Here is a 7485-nt window from a genome sequence, read left to right as displayed (position 1 = left end):
AACCTATGTACACATATGTACCTATGTGAACCCTGCTCTGTCGTGAGCCAATCATTGTCTCCAACACACCCACCCTCATTGCCTCAGTCACTGAGTCAATCCATCTCATCCAAGATCTTCCTCTCCTATGCTGTTCCTCCACCCTCCCAAACATGAGTCTCTCTTTGAGGACTGGTCTCTCCTTGCAAAATACCCAAAGTATGTCAGATGGAGCTTCAGAATCCTTGCTTCCGAGGAGCAGCCTGGTTTCACTTTCTCTGAGGTGCACCTATTTCTTCTCCTAGCAGTCCATGATATACTCAGTTCTCTTCTCCAGCACCATAACTCAAAGGCAACAATTCTTCTTCCATAATCCTTAGTCATTGTATATCTTTTTTGATGCATAGTAATTTACTGTGATGACCATGGCCTGAGCTGGGCACACCTTAGTCTCCAGACTGACATTGTTGTTCTTCAGTACTCTGGAGAATTCCCTGACAGCAGATTTTTCCAATGCAACTCATGTTTTGATTTCCTGTCTGCTTGTACCAAGAGTTTAGATTACGGAGCCAAGCAAACTGAAGCTTCTAACAATTGTAATCCATGGTCAAACGGACACATGCATTATCACGGCTTGGATCAGACACATCTTAGTCCTCGAAGTGACACACTTTTATTTTGAAACACTTTAAAAATGTCTTTGACAGCACATATGACCAGGGCAATATATTATTTGATTTCCTTACTTCTATTTCCATAGATATTAATTATGGATCCAAGTAAAATGAAATATTCAATAATATCAACTTTCCCCCCTTAATTTATCTTGGTTTTTTTCCCCCTTGGCTTAGTTGTAAGTATTCTTTTGCATGTTTCTGTCAATTGAGGTGTAATCTATACTTTAAGCTATAATCCTTGAACTTCTTCATCAGGTCTTACAAATCTCTTTTTAGCAAACAGAGTTCCTCTACTGCAGCTTCTCAGATTCTATTCTCAGTGTGTAGAATAATTACTCTGAAAGAATACATATTTCATACACACCTTTCTTGATCTTATATAATGCAATATCACCTCAGTCTATTCAAATGGATGCCACTTGTTCTAGGTACAAGTTCTGTATCAGCAAAAAAAAAAAAAAGCTGTTCCTATTTTCAATGTTATCTATAATATTTTATAATCCTCACCACACTCTGGTGATTTTGTATTGAAAACGAAACACAAATAAGCACATTCCTGTTATTTTCCACTAAAGCCAAAATCTATCTGACATCAACAATGACATCCTTTATTCCAAGTCGTTTTCTGTGTTGGAATCAGCAAGACTGGCTCAGGATAGGGCAGGCTTCAGAGCTGCTGTGTGTAGGGTTGTTAGGAGCACATAACAACACAACATAGCCTGACAGCCTTTTTGAAAGATTTCCAGGGATATTCTTCTTAGGTGTGATACTAATTATCTACCTCTATAATTTGAACACTATGTTAAATCATATTGTTTTGGGCACCATATCAAGGTAAGAAAGGACAAGGTGCACATATGAATCAAATACAAGAGTAATGGTAAAGCTGAATATAAATGAGCCCCTGAGGTTGGGATGGTTACCACTTTTGTACAACAATCTAGATAAAACACATGCTCAAATTCTATTTTGTTTTCAAAATAAAAAACATCATCTCTTAAAAAAAACAGGGACAAAAATAGACTGTTAAATTCTTGTGTGGTTGAAGAATATTAAATGACTATTCTTCAGTGTCTGGAAAAAAGAGAAAATCTTTGCCACTTTGCACTAAGTACGATTATAACATTCCTAGGAAGTGAAGACGGAGAGACATAAATTCCTTTCTTTTGTATCTATTACCAATATGTTATCATGAGAGGCCAGTCCCTGAAGAAGGACATAATTACTTGGATTAACACACACTGGCTGAAAAAGAAAAACAAAAGGACTCTAGCACAGAAACAGTGATTTTAAGATTAATGAGAACCTAGTCCTTTCCTATGAGTTATACATATAGGTTCACTGTGAGTTACAGGACTCCAGTCACACCTAACAGCCCTCTCATTGCACATCAGTCAAATACATGAATACAATTTATAAATTAAAGGCTACTTTAACTAGTAAGAGAAAGACAAATTTAGATCACAACTTTGCACTTTTAGGTTATTTTACTTCATATAACTTGAAGATCGTCTGAATTATATTCTTATAGGATATAAATAAGTTATAATTTTGTATAATTTCTAAATAAACATATAATTTACCAGTTAGATTTCTAAATCTATTTTTAAAAACAACCGAACAACAGATAATGGTCTATGCACTTGAATTTTAAGTAAGGAAATTAAGTTATTCCTTAGCTAAATATTAAAGCCAATTCATTTGAATCTTGACTGAGACATTCTGAAGGAGAGTGGAGAGTTGTATACCACAAGGTTGGATTAATGCAAATTGATTTGTCCAAGGTTATTTGTTTAGATAATGGAGGTAATAGAAGTAGGGCCCAAGGTCTCAGGGAAGTGATGCCCTGAGACATCCCATCTTGTCATCATGTTCAAAGCAAGTTCACATCAGGGCAGACTCCATTTAGTCAGGGAAAATTCAATTAGGATCATTCTGTGGATGGAAGACTCCCAGTGGGGATCCACTGCAGAAACAGGCAGCTCTAGTTGTTTTAACAAAATATATGCTAAAAAAATGACCCTTTGGGCACCCTTCAGTGTGTAGGTGTGAGTGTGTGTGTATGTTTCTGACATAATATTAAAAATACTGTTAGTGAATTAAATTTTTTTAATCTTTTGTCTTATTCTTTTTTATGGTGTTTTTTAGAAAATAAAAGGAAGAATGTTATGTTAGTACTTTTAGCATCTTGGCTCTATCTTTGATCTATTATCTATCTATCTATCTATCTATCTATCTATCTATCTATCTAATTATTGTGTGAGTTACAATATAGATCAAATTTGTTATTGTTTTTCCTCATTTCAACAGATTTCCAATCTGGGCTCGTCTATTACACTACTCTAACTATCCTCTTTATTTCGTATTCATAGGGTTTCCACGGCCTTATTATTTAAAAGCAGGTGGCCCCATCCTGCTTTCCAGTCTGTCTTAATCAGGAAGCTCCACCAAAACCTGTCCACTTTGAGTAACTCTTTCCGCTGCCATGTTGGAGAAGAGCCCTGAACATCCCATGGATGGCAAAGAGAACAAACAGATAGATATTGGAAAGGGTGCAGTCAGAGTGCTCTATGACAACTTTGCCTCACATACTTTGGGTATGTTGCTAGGAGGTGCTATTCCTTGGAGAAGAACATAATGCTAAGAAGGGTGGAAGGTCAGCGAAGGAGAAGAAAACCTTCAACCAGGTGGATTGACATGGTGACTGGTGCAATGGGCTTTTGTGTGTCAGGGAGTGTGAGGGTGGCACAGGATAGAACAGGAGGTTCAGATCTTTTGTTCATAGTGTCACTGTGAGTCGTGCTTGACTCAATGACACCCAACAACCATAATAATAAGGATGAGATGCACACGCTTTCGTTTGATAACTTTGAAGGAGTGCGTCTATGTGGACCTCTGTATACCTTTATCTCCTTTCCTTTGGTGTAAATCTTATAGAAACACTTTGCCCCATCCTTCTCCCGGGTAGTGTTTGACCAGCTCAAACCACTGAGCTCATATTTAGCACTCATGTTTCCCCTCTGTGCCACCAGGATTCTGTATAATAAACATTCTACAAGTGAACCAAAAGATAAAAGCACACAAAATATGCATTTTAAGCAACTTATTGTGTATTTCCATGTTTTCTTGACAATGGAAAAATAACATACTGACTCATAGCCAACACCCATGGGGTTCTCAGAGACCATAAGGGGCACAGAAGGAAACTGCCTATCTTTCCTTTTCTCTTTGGAGGAGCTGTCTGATTCAATCTCTCTGCCTTTGCTTTAGCAGGGCAAGTCATTGCCCCTTAAAGCCACCTTAGATCCCTAAACTTACAAGAGTGAGATAGATAGATAGATAGATAGATAGATAGATAGATAGATAGATAGATAGATAGATGATAGATAGATGATATTTATGATCTGTATGATTGTTGTTGTTATGTGCCATTGAGTCATTTGCAACTCATAGCGACCCTATGTACAAGAGCCCTAAACGCCGTTCTATCCTGTGCCAACCTCACTGTCTCAAACACATTCATTTCCCACCACTCCAGTCACAGAATTGATCCATCTCATTGAGGGTCTTCCTCTTCTGTGCCGTTCCTCCACTCTCCCAAACATGATGTCCCCCTCCAAGGCCCAGTCCCTCCTTGCAACATGCCCAAAGTATGTCAGACGAAGCTTCAGAATCCTTGACTCCAGGGAACATTCTGGCTTCAGCAGGGTTATGTCATCTGTATAACGCATGTTGTTAATGATTCTTCCACCAATCCTCAGGCCACATTCCTCCTTATGGAGCCCAGTGTCTCGCATGATCTGTTCTGCATACACATTGAAAAGGAATGGAGACAAAATGCATCCTTGACAGACCCTTTTCTTGATTTTGAACCATCCAGTGTCTCCCTGCTCTGTTCTGATGACTGCATCTTTAGCACAATTAAATGTTCTGGGAGGATATCTAAGACAAAGATTCTCACCGCTGGACTAATTGGCAGGATCATGATGGATAGTGAAGAGATTGAGATTGTTCACAGCTTTAGTCGGCTTGGTTCCACGGTCAACACTCTTGACACCAGCAGCCAGGATATAAAAAAATGTACTGTGATGGGAAAGTCTACTGTTAGGGACCTTTCCAGGGTACTGAAGAGCAATGGGGTCACTCTAGAGACTAAGGTGCACCTGATACAGGCTATGGTCTTTGCATTCACTTGTTATGCCTTGGAGAGTTGGACAAGGACTAGGGAGGATAGAAGGAGAATTGATGCCTTTGAGCTGTGGTGCTGGAGAAGAGTATTGAATATACCATGGACTGCCAAGAAAACAAACAGATTCATCCTGGAGAGGGTTCAACCAGGCTGCTTCTTAGATGCAAGGATTCTGGGGCTTCGTCTGACATACTTTGGACATGTTGTAAGGAGGAATAGGTCCTTGGAGAAGGACATCATGCTTAGGAGGTTGGAGGGATGGCACAAGAGGGGAAGACCCTCTATGAGGTGGATTGATTCAGTGACTGCGGTAATCGGGATAGGTGTGTCAGAGGCAGTCCGATTGGCACAGGATAGAGCAGGGTTTAGCGCTGTTGTACATAGGATCACTATGAGTCTCAAGCAACTTGACGGCACATAACAACAACAAAATAGAACTATAGATATTATATGATCTATATGATATGGTCTATATGATAGGGAGAGAGAGAGAGAGAGAGAACGGTCAACGGTCTGTCTTGGAAAGGTTGAAACTAAGTTTCTCATTGGAAGCTAGGAAAGTTTCTCGTTGGAGGAAGCTCTGTCTCGTCTAATTGGAGGCTAGGATTTTGAAACTCTGTCTCACCTAATTTGAGCACATGGCCAGGAGATACTGGTCCCTGGAGAAAGACATTCTCAGAAGATGGAGGGACAGTGCATGCAAGTAAGAGCCCAGATAAGATGGATTGATATAGAAACTGGAGTAATGGGGGTTATTGTGTTAGTGATACTGACTTACTATGTGGCAGGCTTTAGAGCGGTTGTACATAGGGTTATAGGGTTGCTATGAATCACAGGCGACTCAAAGGCACATAACAGCAACACACACACACACACACACACACACACACACACACACATATGTACATATATAGTTGTTGTTAGGTATCATCAAGCATGACTCATAATGATTCTATGAACTACAGACCTGAACTCTGCTCAGGAGTCCGTTGCTGCAATCATTATGCTAATTATCATCCGGGAGTCTTTCTCCCTTTTGTTGACCCTCCGTCACTTCAAGCATGATGTCCCTTTCCCAGCGGTGGCCTCTGCTAGCAACAGCTCCAAAGCATGAGTCATGAAGCTTTGCCATCTTTACCTTCCAGGAGGATTCTGACTGTACTTCCTCCATGACATGTCTATCTGTTCTTTTGGATACTTCGTGGGAATATTTAGCACTCTTCTCCAGCACCACAACTCAAAGACATCAACTCTTCTGTCATTCCTATACATTTTACAGCTCTCTAATGCAAAGCAGGTGATTGAGAAGACCATGACTTGAAATAAATGCACCTTCCTTTTCAAACAGACCTCATTGTTCTAAGTATTTTAGAGAGTTCCCTGACATTTGACATGTCCTATGTAATATGTCTCCAGATTTCTTGGTGACTGGTACCAAGGATATTTATTGTTGATGCCAGCAAGATTAAATCATTGATAGCTAAAGTTCTTTCTCCATCTATCATGATGTTAACTGTTGATCCTGTGGTTTGGACCTTTTTCCTGGTTGATGTTTAGAAGTAATTGGTACCAATGGTTGTAGCTCTTGAGCTTCTTCAGCAAGATTTTCATGTCCTCCTACCTTTCAGCAATCAAGCTTGAGTCATTAGCATTAAGCAGATTGTTGGTGACTCTTTCTCTGATATTGAAGCCACATTCCTCTTCATTGAGGAGTTCTGATAGGCAAGTGGTAAGAAACTGTGCAGTAATCTCAAAGGCATACAGTTCAAACCCACTACCTGGTAAATGATGAGTAATCTCTCCTCCTCTGCAATTTAATGCCTCTGTTAATCTTAGAAAGTCAGCTAGGAGTTGGGTCTGACCCAATGGCACGCAACAGTAATTATTGAACAATATCACTAACATGACATGCAAGCAAAACCCTGCTGAAGATTACCCAAAAATGACTGGAACTGTAAGTACATCAGCAACTCCCAGACGTGCAGGCTGGCCTTAGAAGAGGCCATTGGCACTAGTGTCATCAGACCCAACAATCAATTGGTCTTGGCCAAACCCAGAGAGTACCAGAGGGTTGTCTATCTGTATTTCATTGACTATGAAAAAATCATTTGATTGGGTGGATCACAACAAATTGTGGTTAACCTTGAGGAGAATGATAATCACAGAACACTAATTGTTCTTATCTGAAACCTATACTTGGACCAGGAAGCAGTCCTCAGAATAGAGCAGGAAAGCACTGCATGACTCAGGATCAGGAAAGATGTGTGTCAGGGATGCATTCTATCTCCATACTTTTTCAATCTAAATGAAGAACAGATCACTCAGGAGGCTAGGTTTTATGAGGAGGAATGTGACATCAGGATTGGAAAAAGACTTGTCAACAGTCTGTGTTATGAAGATGACACAACCTTGCTTGTTCAAACTGAGGAGGACATGAAGTGTTGGTTACAGAAGGCCAAGGACTATAATCTTCAATATGGATTGAAACTCAGCTTCAAGAAAACAAAGATTCTCACCACAGGGCCAATTGGCAGCTTCGTGATAGATGGAGAAGAGATTGAGATTGTTAACTACTTCAGCTTCCTTCGGTCCACAGTCAACACTCTCAGCACCTGCAGACAAGAAATCAAAAGATGAATT

Source organism: Elephantulus edwardii, unplaced genomic scaffold (assembly GCF_000299155.1).
Source record: "Elephantulus edwardii isolate Elephantulus edwardi_28Jun2011 unplaced genomic scaffold, EleEdw1.0 scaffold00125, whole genome shotgun sequence".
Lineage (NCBI taxonomy): Eukaryota > Metazoa > Chordata > Mammalia > Macroscelidea > Macroscelididae > Elephantulus > Elephantulus edwardii.
The sequence above is the reverse complement of the archived record's forward strand: the minus strand, read 5'-3'. Positions refer to the sequence as shown.